We start from the raw sequence: 16,312 nt of genomic DNA, 5'->3' as shown, positions 1-16,312 counted from the left end.
GGATCATTTACCCTCCTCCATGGACCTGCTATTTACTAATAAAATAATATAGAGGAAGAATTAGACTTCAAAGCTTAATTATATATACATATGACCAACTAAACTATCAGAAAACCTAACAAATTTGGAAAGTGATACAGGAACAAAAGAAAGTGAAGATGCTTATGGTAGAACTGGACATTAAAATACATAAACATTGTTTCCATTTAGTACCCAAAGCCTTTGTGAATAACACAAGTACTTGGGTCATACTTCATAGTAATCAAAATATATACCATAAGGTGAGATGAATATTGTGTTGCTGTGATGGGACCAAGTGAACCTTTCGACCGCACTCCCAAGGACAGCATCAAAGCAGAAGCAGAACCAGAAATGTGATATGTTTTGGGGACGCCCAGCATTCAACACTGTCCTTTATAACTGCAAGTGTATCTTCTATCTTATATCCTCTCAGCATCTACTGAGTCTTACACACTCCAGAGACCTCAGGCAAGTTTTTTGCCAGTATCCATTCAGTCACAGATATCCAAAAGACTAAAACAGGAAATTGGGAGTCAGATAAAAACTATCCATAGGTCTATCTACAGGAACAAGGGCTCCCTGGCATAGCAACTCGGTCCCCAGCCAAGTAACTCATCAGCACTGCATCGTGAAGATCAAAAGCCCTTGTCTGAACTGCTTGTTCATTCTCACACTAATTTTAGCCTCTGTAGAAGAGGCTGATCGTGTTAGATGACCCCTTTGATGCAACAGATCTTGATTCCTTCATCTGTGGTCATCATCTCTGCCTACCTGAACTTTTTTTTCCCTCACTTGGTTCTGCAGGGTTTGTTTATTTCTTCTCCTAGGGAATAATATCCATTTAAATTCTCTCTTCAATTCTTCCCACCTCACAAATAATAACATAGAACTTTTTCTTCCATATTCAGCCTTATGAAGTTTTATTGGCTAGTAACTCAACATGGTTATCTTGATATTTATTAATATGTAAGACACCACATTTACTCAGCTGTAATTTTTAAATTTTATTTTGAACTAAAACATAGAAAACACAAAACTGTCCACAATCCTGGAGCATTTTGAATGGAGTCACAAGCCATAAAATCATGTTATGTGTAACTATGGATTCCACATTTAATAGCACCCCTAGGAGACTATATAACCTGGTGATGTAGTCATCACTGTGTGTTTAAGTACACTCTGTGATGTTTGCACAATGACACAATCTGAAGACTGTGATCTCAGAATCTATTTTTGTTATTAAGCAACACATGTCTGGGCATCGAAATTAAGAATACCTTTCACAATCAGTTATTCAAAAACACTAACATGGAAAATTATATATGGATTTAAAGAGTTTTTTGAAAAACATGTCTGAATATTAATAAAAAATAGTTGGTGTAGTTATGCTAACAGCATGCAAAGTAGAATTTAAAATAAGTTTTCCTAGAAAGGAGATACAGTTCAGATACAAATAATAATTTATTGGCTGGGCGTGGTGGCGCACACCTTTAATCCCAGCACTGGGGAGGCAGAGGCAGGCATATCTTTGTGAGTTCAAGGCCAGCCTGGTCTACATAGTGAGTTCCAGGACAGCTGGGGCTACAGGGAGATCCTGTCTCAACAAGACAAAAAAAAAAAAAAAAACAAAAATCAAAAAACCTAACTAGCGTAAATCAATATGAATCCCATAACATTACTTAAATATACAGAGATCAAATATTGATAGAAGTAGAGAAAAATCATAACTGTTGTGGGAGACTTTATCACAGTCTCATCATAATTGCCAACACTCTCAGATAAATAGAAGGGAAACCATGACAGAGGTTGGCTTGTGATTTTTCTTTATTATCACAACTCTTTTAATTTTTATATCAATGTTTTACTAACCTCATCAAATACATTTAGAGGGAATGCTTTCCAGTATTTTGTAAATTAATTGTTAGAGATCTCTGGGATAGTATTCTGCTTTACTGGAGAGCCTTTAATCACATCTTTTGTTCCTTAGTTGCAGAAAAGTTTAGATTTATCTTTTTTCTGTTACTTTTGAAAACTTGCTCCTTAATAGAGAATTTTCAGCTTTTTCCACATTTGTAAATATATTAATATTAAACTGTTCATAAAATCTTTGGTTCAAATGTTTTCTTGTTTTCTGGGAATTTACTCTTTGACATACAGATTATTTAGAAACACAATCTTTCATTTCTAAACCAATGAGAATTTTCTAAAGTTGTTGGTTATTGATATTAGATCACCTCCACTGGGATCAGGAAACAAATTCAAATATTATTTCAGTCACTTCAAAAATGGCAAAGCTTGTGGTATCTTACTGGGTGTGTTCATTCTTCATGAGACCCAGGTAATTGACAAGCACAGACTTTATTTTCCTGTTGGGTGGGTGTTCTGGATATATTCTTAAATGGAGTTTGTTTGTGGTATTCAGACTTTCTATGGTTTCCCTTCTATTTATCTGAGAGTGTTGGCAATTATGATGAGACTGTGATAAAGTCTCCCACAACAGTTATGATTTTTCTCTACTTCTATCAATATTTGATCTCTGTATATTTAAGTAATGTTATGGGATTCATATTGATTTACGCACACATCTTGAACAAAGTGATAGGACAGCAAATGGAAAGACAGTTCCCAGTGATGATACCCAGGAACGGCAGCACAGAGACACATCAGAACAACACTGCACCAGGCATAATGGATGATTTTTCCTATTTTCTCAATGAGATATATGGCTTAACATGAGAAAATTATTGCAATTTATTCCATTAACGGAAAAGAGAAAAAGGGAATGCATACAGTCACCCCCAAAAGTACAGAAAGTTGATTGAACTTAACATCATTCAAGGGAAAAACTTACAAGATAGAGGTTAAAAAAGCAATTTTTCATCATTTGTTATCATGGAGAAGCCTGTGTGAGATCATCACACTAACAGAAAGCGCTGAGCTGTGCCACCAAAGCTCAGAAAGAGGACAGAGATATTCCCTCCACTAACCACAATTTGCATTTTACTGCAGATTCCACTTTGAAGTAAGGATTAAGAAGGTACAAATACATCACGGTACACACACAAACTACACATAGACTGGCACATTTTATGAGTGAATTTAGCCAGATTAAACAATAGATAGTCAAGACAGAAAAGCCAGTGCTGTCCTTACACTCAGCATGGACTATTAGCAAAACAAAAATTTAAATCTACTGTCAATGGACTGGGGTTGTAGTTCAGTTCTGGAGCACTCATAGAGTATGCACAAGGTCCTGCATTTTATTCCCAGCATACACACACACACACACACACACACACACACACACACACACGTGCACAAATATGTACATTTATTGATAATTCCGGAAAGCATCAAATATTATGAATAGAAAAATCTATGAAGAAAATTTATATAAAATGCTTCAAATAATGTTGAAAGACTCACATAAGTAGAGGAAAATAGCACTTTAGGGCCTTTGATGTGTGTATACCTGTGGGTATTAAATAATATGCTCATTCTAAATTTATAAAGAAATGAAAAGAATCAAGAATAACTGACTCTTGGATAAGAACAATGCCAAAGACTTGAGCAATGTGAACTACAGCAGACTGCTGCAGTGACAGAAATATAGTGGCATTGCAGGGCAGTTAGATAGTGGAACAGAAGAAGGCTCAGAACCAGACACGCGCACACACCATCATGGGTCTGCAATACACAGGAAACCAAATGATCTTTGCAGTAAATAATTCTAAATCTACTAGAAATCTTACTGGAAATGATCAATTTTAACCCTTCTCACACTCCAAGAACAATAGAAATTTTCAAATAAAGTATAGGTCTAACTTTGATAACAGATGTAAGTTAAAAGCAAGTTACAGAGAGGGGCAGTGCATTTGAACTGCTCTATCTAATAAAGACTTGCTCTGGTTATATGAAAAACTCCTACAAGTCACAGGAAAAGAGATACTTGATTAAATAGAACAATGGATAAACTATTCGATGTATTGTATTTTACATACAGTAGTTTACATTCAGGTTTTTTGCATTAAAAGTTGTAACTTTTTAATAAATATATTTTAAGTTCTCTTTTGTCATTGTTTTTGTTTTGTTTTGTTTTGTTTTGTTTTTGTGACAGGGTCCCCCTCTAGCCCCAGTTGTCCTGGGACTTGCTATATAGAGACCAGGCTGCCATTGATCTCACAGAGATCTGCCTGCCTCCTCATTAGGGCCAGGATTAAATGCATGCACCACTGTGACCAGCTAATTCCTCAGTTTTGTTAATGAAGAAATGAAAAATGAAAAAAACAAGTCCGTATAGGGCATGGGAGACGGCTCAGTGGGTTAAGCATTTCCCATGAAAGTTTGAGGACTTAAGTTTGAATCACCAGAACCCATATAAAGCTCACTGTGGTAACACATGTCTACAATCCCAGTTCCTACAGCAGGATGAGCCACTCATGAGCCAGCTAACCTGCTGCACACAGCAGACTGATAACAGGGAGCTTGTCCAGGCTGTTCTCTGACCTCACATATACAGCATGGCACATGTGCACCTGCACTCACACATACACACCCATCAAACACACACACCGCAAAAAGAGTTTTCTTAAAACAAATGACAAACACCTCAGTATAATCAATCCATTGTTCCCACATCAAACTGGGTAAAATGAGAAATTAGAAAATATCCATGCTGGTGAGGGTGTTGAGCAGTATAAGGATGGTCATAAGCTTAAAAGAGAAGTCTAAATTCGCACAAAAATTTAAAAAAAAGTTGGCTGGTGGTATTCTTTAATGTCATTAAAAATAACACAGTTTTAGTGCCCTTATGTGCACACCCAAGAGACAGCTATAAAAGCTAGCAGGCTAGCACTATTTTGGTCGTTCAAAGTGAAAACCACTCAGAAGAACAGATAAACAACTGCATACTTATTCAATGTGACCCTACAGAATTTGGCAAAGGAATTCTTATTGCTATGAGCAACAAGAAAATATATTGGGCAAAATATTCTAATATGTATTTAATGAATTACTTGACTTATATATTGTTCAGTAATCAGAGAAGAGCAATTCATTTGCTTAGAATTCAGGGCAATGGTTACCTTTGGGAAAAAGACAATGTGTCAGGTTCATCTGAACTTGAGTCTGTTGGTTTCTTCCTCGGGCTGCTGGCTGCAGAGTCTGTTTGCTTTGTTACATCTTGTTCATCCTCAGAGTTATGATTTGTGTATACAACCATAGGTTCATTATATTTTTGGTGTCTATTGAAAACTGAGAAAGTATTTACTTTAAAGGGGTTCCCTAGTGATGATAGAAGCATAGACTGCCTTAGTTGAGCTGGATGTGTGTGGTGTGTAGTGTGTGTACGTGTTGTGTGATAAAAATAAAATTTAGAATCAAGGAAGCAGGCAGAAAGCTGATAGCACATCACTCTGCTGCTATTGGGCATGGAAGTGATAACTAATTCTAGTGCATAAGCAGCTAAAAGAACTTGATTCAAACAATCCAGAACTTTCTGCTTAATTGTGGGTGCATGATTCAAAGCTATATGATTATTAAGTAATAAAATTGTTTCTCGAAGGGATGAAAGAAAGCCAAAATGGTTGATGTTAGGTGAAATATTTCATGTTTATCTTTAATTATGATTCTTTTCTATTCATTCTATAAAACCACTAATATTTTGTTGCATTCCAAATACTGTAGGAAAACAACTAAAGCAATTTTATGATTTCGATTTATTATTATTGTCTGATGTATGTGTTGGGGATGTGTGCTTATGGCAGGCATTTAGAGGTCAGAGAACAACTTTGTGAAGTCTGTCCTTTCCTTCCGTCTTTACAATTGTTCCAGGGACTGAGCTCAGCTCACCAGGTTAGTGTGGCAAGCACCTGTACCGTCTCACTAGCCCTAAAGCATTTATTAATTATTTATTTATTACTTATTATTGATTATTTTTGTGTATGATGCCTTGTCTGCATGTGCACATGCACCCGGATTTCAGAAAAAAAGCCCGATTCCTTTGGTACTGGTGTTACAGACAGTTGTTAGCTATCATACAGGTTTTGGGAAAGGAGCCCAGGTCCTGCAGAAGAGTGGGAAGTGCTCTTAGCCACTGAACCATCTCTCCAGCCCCACCCTAAAGCATTTTTAAAACCCAAATTCTTACTACATTACTATGAAGAGCTGAAAGTTTAAAATTATATACACTTCTTTTTGATGAAAAGGTGATTGTTAGGACAATTATCCATAGGTCAATGTAGCTAACAGAGTGAATTTAACTTTTAATTTTTGATATTTTATTTTATCAATTTCTATAATCATACAAGGTGTTTATTTTTCAAAATTAGAGTATATTTATAATTTATGGTGACTGATAACTATAATGTATAGATTTATTTTCTTACTTTTTGTGTCAATTCAAATACCATTTGATTAGTGAAATTTATAGAATTATCTTTATTTATGATGGGAAAGTACCAAGACAGAATTAAAATACAACATAGAAAACATTTCATGAATTACCCTCGTAAATCAGTTACCTAGGAAAAGAATTTGAGTCAAGAAATCAAAGTCTACATTGCTTGTACAATACAATGTGTTACTTTTCAAATCACAATTCACTTTTTTAAAGTTCTATCAAACCTCGTAATACAGATAATATTTTTAAATGCTGTTCCCTTTACAGGAGATATTTTACTATGTAAGCAATTTACTTCTCAAGTGGCAAATTCAAGGTTTTGAGCATAAATGCTCAGTGCCTAGAGAACTGTGACCTGTCCGTCCCAACATGCTTTGTTCTTTCCCATGTCAAAGCTCTTGCCCCCTTGCTACAATTTCACATCACAAATCTCCGTGTCTGGAAACTGTCAACCTCCTATGTGAAGGAACAATGGGATGTTTTCTTTTTACCACCTAATTATTACCCTGTTAGACAACATATTTGCTCCAAAGTGGCCCGGTAGAATTCATTGGTTACTCCATGTCAGGAAAAAGCGCAGACAGAGCCCTTGGAGCTGCTGAGACAAAGGCCTCTCTCCAGGCTCCAGAAGGGAAGAGGCAGATAGTGAGCAGTGGCCTGTGGCTCACAAACCCTTCCTGTGGTGGGTGGTCCACTGGGAGGTAACTGGAAATCTGCAATATATTCACCACAATCAACAAAAGGACACAATAGCTTCTCTGTAGGGAATTGGGGGAGAGGAATTTGTTTAAATAAAACTGCCAGCTTGTTGGAGTGGGAAAGGCATTCTCAAATGTTCTGGGCATTGTCTAAGGGCATGCAGATTAGCAGTCACTTAGTCTCAGGCCAGACCATTGCTAAAAAGTTTAAACTGAGGAGAGTGAGATACGAAAATGCAAGCTGTGTGTTATGACTGTCGGCACATTGGTGGCTGCGAGCTTTTAACAAACTCTCCTGTGACATGCTTAATGTGAAATTTCATTCTTATAGAATAGACCCAATAAAAGAACACATGACAAGCCTCTTATTAACTATTTGCATGTTTTACATTTCAATACTAGGTCTAAATAATAAAGGTTAAATATAGTTATTGGAAAAAGCAGACAGGGAGCAAAGTTGTCAGTGGCACTCAGTAAAGTTTTATTGACAGTGCAGTGTTTATCTGCTGGTTATCCTGGGTGTTTTAATAACATGGACTATAAGCATGAAAATTATTTGAGGCCCTTGGGCTCAGACCTCCAAAGAAATGAAATCATGGCTCAAATAAATTATGTCTGGAGGAAGTAACCGAGTCCCAGAGCAAAGCATTATGGGTCACCACAGCCACCCAGGGATTCTCCCCTTGGATGGTGAAGAGTATGAAGGGCCACCAAAAAGTTCACAGGCAAGAGTTTTGTGTACAGTATCTATCTATCTATCTATCTATCTATCTATCTATCTATCTGTCTATTTATTTAATGTGTCTGAGTGTACTGCCTGAATGTAAGTGCACCCATGTCGTGCAGTGCCCAGGGAAGTCAGAAGAAGGCATCGGATCTGCATTGTTTTACACAGCAAAGTCAATACCTGAACCTAAAGCTTTTCTGTTATAGTCTTGTCTTTCTATGTCTTCACGGTTCGCAGACCGCTCATGCTTTCATGGGAGAAGAGCCATTTCCCATTAGAGCCCACAATGGAAAAAAAGAATTACAGGCGAAGAATGAATCGCAAATGAGCAAAGAAAACCTTTTAGCAGCCCCTCCCTTATCTTTGATTTCTGGGTGTATACTTTGAGAATATATCTAAAGTGATTTGGAAAAAATATCCAAAGAAAAATCTTCTCCATCTCACTTTAGAACAAAGCAGTTTTCCTATCAGTAGTGTAGAGGCTGCACCCAGTCACCCCAGCCTGCTGGATCTTCAGAATAACTGTTCTGGATTCAATTACATGATCCATTGCTTTCCCTAAGCCAACTTGTTGATCGCCATTGTAAACAATCTAAGTTGGAGAAACAAATAGCTGTGCAAAGATCTCTGTATAGAAGAGCGTTAGAAAAGTTCACAGATGGCAGAGCAAAAGTTACCATAACAGAAGGTTTCTGAAAGTAACTTTCTGTGTCTACAGACTCATGTTGTAAAGGAAGAACAAGCACCACAGAAGGGTCTAGATGTGCTTTCCTATGACTGACATCGCCGTCCTTATTCCAGAACTGAACGTCCCCAAAACAGAACAAAGCAGCTGCTCTCAACAGTGAACCAAACCTGCTGGCTGCAGAGGGACTTGTAACAAATCCCTCAAAAGTCGATTCTCAAATTTGATTGAAAACTGATTTTCTGGTCAGCATCAGAAACGTTTCTGTTGCTGATGAGGCAATCTAGCAGGAAAAGAGGAAAGCCAGCCCCAGCATACCCTGTCATATCTAACGCCAATGGATTAGTATTTAATAAAGGTTGTGCACTGTCTATTTTTATTAGGAAATAGTGAATAAGACCACCAATTGAACGAAGCCAACATTGATTCTTTTTCCAATTACAAGAAGTAACTGAAATATTAAATAAATATGGACAACTCTGAAATCAACATCTGTTTATCCTGAAAATTGAGTAAAAAATGTTATTAGCAAAAACAATGAGTCTTTCTGTAAGAAACAGTGTATATTAAAATGAAGCGGAGATCTCTTTTAAAGGTTAAAAACTCATTCAATTTTATGTCTTACAGGGTTTATACTGAGTTCAATATTGTATAACTGTATTAATTCAACTGTGAACCTAAAAATTTTATAGCCACTTTTGAAAGAGATGTATCTTTGCTCTAGAAATTGTTATTGAGTATGTTAAAGCTGTAATGAAATGCTTCTTCTAAAAAAATTTTTTTAAATTTTTTAAAAAGTCTATTTTAAAATTCTACTTATTCGGCTTTCAATTACCAAAGGAAGTAATGAAAGAATAATTTTAAACTTATGGTTAAATTTCAAACAGCAATGTACCAATTTGCCTAAAGATCCTAACAACTGGCTATTTGGAACATTATTCAAAACTCCCATCCTTGTTGAGGATAAACTAATGTTAATTACCAATCTGTCCATGGACTAGAAATGTAACCTAAACTTAACGGTCATGATTTCTCTGGCTTCCATTCTTCCTTTTGATTTATTTTGAGGTGCAAGGACTGGAATCCCAGCTTCATGCATTCCAAGCAAGCACTCTACTACTGACATATACCCTTCTATTCAATTTACGCTCCTGTAGGAAAGCAACTCTGGGTAAAATTTTGTGGTATAGTACTGTTCCTGAAATTCAGTTTAGAATTGGTGTGAAAGACTGTGTTACGTGATAAATATGAATGTTGTCTTAGTTAATTTTCTCATGACTATGATTCAGTACCTGAGGAAGCAATTTAAGGGAGCAAGGTTTGTTTTGGGACACAGATGGAGGGATACAGTTAGTCCATCATGGTGGAAAAGGTGTGGCCACAGGAAGGGGACCAGCTAGGTGGTCACAACGCATCTGTACTCAGGAAATGGAGAGTGGAATGCCTGTTTTCGCCCTTTTAGTCAGTGTAGGACCCCATTCCCTGAGGTGATGCCTCCATAATTCAGGCTGCATCTTCCTTTCTCAGTTAAACCTTTCTGGAAATGCCCTCATAGACACACCTATATGTTTCCATGGTGATTCCACATCTTGTCCACTTGACAATGAAGATTCACCATCACAAAGCCGTGCTGTCCTTAGAAAAGGATACTTTCTACTGAGGCCACAAGAATATAATGGTTTTCAGGGCAAGCTTTCAAAATACAAAGTTATTGTAGGATTCCTTTAAGATGTTGGTGAGATTAATAATAAGCATGTGGAAAGCTCCCCCCTCAGCCAAGCAAATCCCAAACATGAAAAGAGTACACCTAATCTCCCACAAGTCTCACACAGAGCCACCAGAACTAGGAGCTCACAGTACCTTCAGTGCCTTGGGTCCAAATCCATCGAGGTCCCTGACTTTGTATGTAATAGGCCCATCCTGTCTTTGAAGCTCTGAGGTATGCAACTCTGTAAATTACAAGTAGCTTGAAAGCTAGGATTTAAAAGCATAAACAGTCTATGCAGGAGTTTTCACTCTGTCTACGGATGTCTGTGGGACAATAGGGAGCAGGAAGTCAAGCAGAGGGAGCAGCATTTGATGTGGCCTTCTGCTGCTGATTACTGACTTGGGGACTCTGCCCTCCCGGTTGTGACTCACTAGTGCCCTTTGATTAAACACAGGCATGGATTCAGTTACCACAGCATGCATCAGCCTGGTGCTTCCTTCCTCTCTGGCTTCCTGCTTCGGAAATGAATCCCTACCATCCATGGTCATTCTATCAGGCCTACACGCACTCTTAAGTGGATAGTCAGAGGTGGGCTGTTAGGCGTTGGAATACTCGGAAATGGAACTGGGAACTCTTTATCCCCAGATTGTGGTCCTGTCAGTACTTCAAATTGACAAGCAGACCCGACCACAGAAAGTGGATAGCTAAGGAAATATAGCAGTGTCTACTTGGATTAAAATTCTACCTCCTCCTGGCAGCCTTGAGATGGCTTAATTTTCATATATGTTCATTTGACATTTCTACAGGATTCATTATCTGCACTAGAATCTATTCCTTGTGGTCTACTACATGGGATCACATTCTCCATGGTCACAACAGACAGGATGCTCATGGAGTCTGCATTCCAAGATTGCACAAACTCTAATGGACTATGACTGTAATTTTCTTTCCAGAAGCTGTGAATATGAACGGTCCATTCAAGGAGACTATTCACTTTAGAGAAACCTCCCATGGGATGGTTGCAACTGGAAGTCAAAAGGCAATCTGGAGGCTGTCTGCTCAATATCCCCCTGCTTGATAAAATCTCTTGTGGAGCAGGTGATGCTCAATAGTGACTCTAAAGGTGGGAAAGTTCCTGACTTTATGGAATTTAGATCTACGTAAAATTTCTTCTCACAGCTTTCAGTTGTGACCTCTGGTAAGGAGAGAAACAACTCAAGACAAGCGATAGCAGATTAAGCTCTCAGGTAACATTCTCCTTACCAATGAGAGAAGGCTGTTGTCTTGTTTGCTGTTGCTATGATAAAACACTAACCTAAACCAATCTGGCAACTAACAGCCATCCGTAATTCCAGTTCCTGGAAATCCAACACCTTCTTCTGACTTCCACGGGCATTGAAGGACACGGGTGCATTTACACACATGCAGGGAATATACTCATACACATAAAATATAAATAATAAATAAAATATCAAAATTTCTAAAAAAGTAAAAATAGAAGGAAAAAGAGGCTATCCTTTTAATTACTTAGCATTCACAGAATTCTTTTTCTAATGTGACTGACAGAATGCTGTCTTGGGAGTCTGAGTTTTTTCAGTATGTATATTCTTTTTTTTGTAATTTTTACAAAAACTTTATTGAGAATTTCATACATGCATATAAGGTGTTTTGATCAAATCCATGCCCACGGCCTCCCCCCAACATTCCCCCCTCTGAAGAGGTAACCCTAAAATCTTTTAAGGATTAGATACAAGTTCCCAAATACTTTTGGACATTTTTGGCTTAGAACAGAGTACATTGCTAACAGGCCCAAGGACATTTTGACTTTTAGCCAAGAAACTGGCTACATTTCTTTGGGGTCTTTTTACCCTAACTGCCTAGCCAAGTCCTACCTCTTATTCTTATCACACCATCCTCTGAAGGGGTTACTCAAATTGCCAATAGGGAATAGGGATGCCGATCGCTCTGGCTTCTTCCGTGCTGAACAGGAATGCAGGGTGAAGCAATTGGAGTACCCCTTCAGTGGGTCTATCTAAAAGACTCCCAAATTGCATAACTTTTATCTCTAAGGGAAGAAAAATTCCTTGAATCATGAATGGGAGATGTGAAGGAGAAGTAAAGGCAAGAGGAATTAGCATTACAAGTTCTAGACAGGGAACTAGAAAAAAGTTAGAACAGTGCAATTTTCAAATGTTCTTATCCGAGTCCACTGGAGTTTCTTGACAAGGGCTTCCGAAAGCATCCCTCTATTGGGTTCTTCCTCATTTTTCTTTTGTTCTTCTAAGGCTGGGCTAATTGCCTGGGAAGAGTGGCTGGATATTCAGAGTTCAGTGACCCTGCTTGGCATTCCTTTAATGAACGAACACAACCATCAACAATCCCAATTGTGACTATGTTTAGTGATCAGGCTCAGCTGAAGTGATGATAGTAGTTATTTCATGCGGAAGAGACTCCTGTATATCATCATCTTATTAAAAGGACCTAGAATTTAAAAGGATTTGGTGCTGGAAGCCACATATGAGGGAGAACATATGCCGTTTGTTTTTCTGAGTCTGCGTTACTTCATTTAGTCTAATAGTTTCTAGATCCATCCATTTACCTGCAAATTTCATGTATATTCTTTTCATGTGGTTTTAGAACCAGGTGACCTGAGTTCAAACCCTGATATTTTTATTGAGCTTTAAAACCACAAGCAAGTTATTTCAATTCTTGGAAACCTGAGTCTACTAATAATATGGGAAAATGGCTAATTAAGAGCATTCATGTAAGAATTCGCCAAGGTAAAGACCAGAGGGTTTGGTGTTCACTCATCTCATCCTGCCCTGATATGGCTGAAGTGTCCTCATTGAAGTCTGCTTGCACGGAGTACAAAGAACTTCCTACAGTACATGCATCTCTGTTTAACTTAATCCAATTCAAGCAAAATCCATTGCGTACCTACTATGTACCAGGCACAAGGACAACAAAAATTATATTCTATTGTGTTCACTCTCTACTTCAGGCCCTTGGAAAATAACTAATTGCCTTATATATCTTAATTTTACAATTTTGGGTAGACATGGGTGGTGTTCAAGATATGTATTAAGTGCATGGTCCTGCCGTCTTCTAGAAAAGAAAACTGAGAGAGAATGTGCTTTTATTACCTAGCAAGAGGCAAGTCTTCCTGAAGTAATTGCCGAAACTGTTCAGGACTTCTGCTACTCAGGATGTCTTTCCTATCACTGTATGTTTGCTCTGCAGCATGCAGATATAGTTCAGCATGTCAGAACATCAAGTTCCGTTGCCGCCTCATGTCTCCCTGGGGCCCTGTGCCTTCTTCCCCTGCTCAGACTGTCTGAGTCTGAAAGGTTTTTTTTTTTTTTTTCAGGTCAAATCCGAGCTGTCTAGAGACTAGGAAGAAAACCCAGGGTGTGATTTTATTTACACGGTTTCTGTCTGGGAAAAAGGAACATACAAGGCAATCCATCACAAAGGAGGGTGTGCCTAAACTGCATTCATGAGCAATAAATCTGCTTCATATTGTCTCGTATCCACATTCCCATTTCAAGTATTAGGACATTGCTCCCTGTGAGTGAGAAAAGCTTATTTATAGTAAGGAGAATGGGAGTAGAAGGGCAGATTTTAGGGGATTGGAAATCACATTAAAACACAAGCTGAGAAGTATTTGATTTGGATGATAAATACTCAAGTGGAATTTAGACATTGGGAATCATAAATTCATCTGTCTATGAGAGACCAAGAGAGAGCTTGTGATAGAGTTCAGGAGCGTGAATGCTTAGGGTAGTATAAGCTAGGCCGGGACTTGATCATCAACACAGAAAGAGGGAGAAAGGGAGGGTGAGAGATGGAGGTATCGAGAGAGGGAGGAGGAAAGGGAGAGAGGAAACAAAGAGATTGTCTAATTCTCAAAAGTATGTAGCATGCTACGTATAGCAGAACACATTTACTGTGTAACTGTGTATGCACCCAGATTTCTCCAAATGACTGTGCCCTGGGGTCTACTCCTTTCTTAATTTTGTAGCTTATCAAATCATAGTATGTTAAGAAGAGAATCATTCTGTTGCTAAATTGTGCTAGCATGAATACTTTGTCCCCCTCAACATGTCTTGACCCTCATAGCTATCACTGTTTCAAGAGCTGTGATGAGGCTGAAAAGACAGTTGAGAGAACAGATCACGAATATCATGCAGCATCTGAAAAATTCAAAGAATGAGCATATGGAATGAGATGAAATAATCCCCCAACCTCCATGTTAATCTCAATGTCAAGTTAAACTTTCTGTATACTTTTCTACATAGTTCCTTAGGAGTGGCTTCCTCATAAATCTGCCAGCCCCCTCTTAATTAAACTCTTTTAATCATAATATGAAAGCAACTCACTAGGGACAAAAGGAGACTCACATCTTTAGCAATTAGACACTGGGTCAAAAATGAAGGCTGACTGTATGGCAGCCATACCACCATTCAAATGTCTCTTGTTTACAGTGTGTTGTGACAAAGTGAAATCTATTTCAGCTGTTATGTGGCTATGGCTGTTATTTATGAAACATAAAAAGATACTGAAATACAAAAGGGCTTGAAAAGACCAGGGTAAGATCAGATAAAAAAATGAGAAGAAAACAGGCATCCCGGGATGGTAACTACCCTGCCGTGGACTGACAGGGAGGTTGTATATTTTTAGGATATACTGAGAGGAATGGTGCTTTTACTTAGGTTTTTATGGTTTACCACGAGATGCAATTTTCTGGCCTTATATGCAGTTGTAACAAAAGTCAGGGACGTTTTATGATAGCTGCCACAGTTCATAAATGATGGGACACACTAAAATATTTATAGAACTGTAAAATCTTGATTTCTTTCTGGTTTAGCAGATGGGGCTCTAAAACCAGTTCCCAGATTGTCACATTTCTTCACCCATGATGACAAAGAAGCCTGTTATCAGTGTTCTCCTCTGGAGAACAAGTCCACCAGTGTGAGTCGGGTCACACTCCCAGTCAATTATCTAGATTTGAGGAATGCCAATTAAGGAAGCTTTGAACAGAAATTATAATTACTCCAGACATACATCTTGGCATGAGGCTCTGGGCTCATGTCGATAAGATGCCCTCTGATGTACTTTATATCCATTCCCTTGTCTTCATTTCTGGGAAAATTCACTTCCAAAGCTGTTATCTCCCACAGAGATAAGTATCATGCTGATATTAGACTAGTTTGTTTAGGTGGCTGAGAGAATTTCTGCTGTCAGCTCTGTGTGTTTCTTTTCAAAACTGTGTTCTACAATGAAATGGCTTCTCTAAGTAAGACTACCAAGCCCAAATACCTTTTACAAGTAAAGGAATAATCCTAAATTGGACAATAATAAGTAAATGTTAGAAATTATTGTTAATGAATTATAATGGTGTTCTATGAAACATTTTAAGGCATATTATAGGAAAAACAACTTTAGTCATGTTTAGGTAAATAAATGCATAAGATAGATAACTGATAGATGATTGTTATAATTGATAGATAAATGGATAAAATAGATGATAGATATGATGCGTAGATAATAGAAAGCAAGATGATAGTTATATTAGATAGGTTGATGATTGAATAGATAGATGATAGAGTGCACAGACTAGATAGATGATTGACATGAGATAGATGATAGATAGAAGATAGATAGATAGATAGATAGATAGATAGATAGATAGATAGATGGATAGAAAGAGAGATAGAGGATATTGGTGTAGGTAATATATTAGATAGATGATAGAGTAAGTAATAGATCAGATAAGGGGTAAAGTAAATGGATAGGCAGCCAGATGGCTAAATGCTGGATCACATCAACTAAGTCTGTAATTTGAATCAGCAAATCGATCTTTTTACTCACTAAAAATCAAGAGAAATCTCTCCTAGTGCCCCCATTTTCTGTAAAATAAGTTTTTCCTTTAATATACAATAAATATATCAAAAGTAAACATATTAAAGATATAATGTTTTCTGATGAAAATAATGACAAGAATCACCCAACCAGGTGCTTTTTCAGGATCATGAGAACTATCTAAACTCTTGGATTAGAACCTCAAGGCAGG

The 16,312-nt window shown here is 37.7% G+C and overlaps 1 long non-coding RNA gene across 1 annotated transcript in view; it reads right to left on the bottom strand.

The window, feature by feature from the left end:
- The window catches only part of LOC115070104, a 29,765-nt gene extending 19,268 nt beyond the window's left edge, over positions 1–10,497 (bottom strand). Inside the window, exon 1 of the long non-coding RNA XR_003849301.1 lies at positions 10,392–10,497. This is a non-coding gene — a long non-coding RNA (uncharacterized LOC115070104). The remainder of the gene's footprint in view (positions 1–10,391) is intronic.
- Between the last annotated feature and the right edge of the window lie 5,815 nt (positions 10,498–16,312).

Source organism: Nannospalax galili, unplaced genomic scaffold (assembly GCF_000622305.1).
Source record: "Nannospalax galili isolate Female #2095 unplaced genomic scaffold, S.galili_v1.0 scaffold72, whole genome shotgun sequence".
NCBI classification, from domain to species: Eukaryota; Metazoa; Chordata; class Mammalia; order Rodentia; family Spalacidae; genus Nannospalax; species Nannospalax galili.
This window is presented reverse-complemented; position numbering and strand designations above follow the sequence as displayed.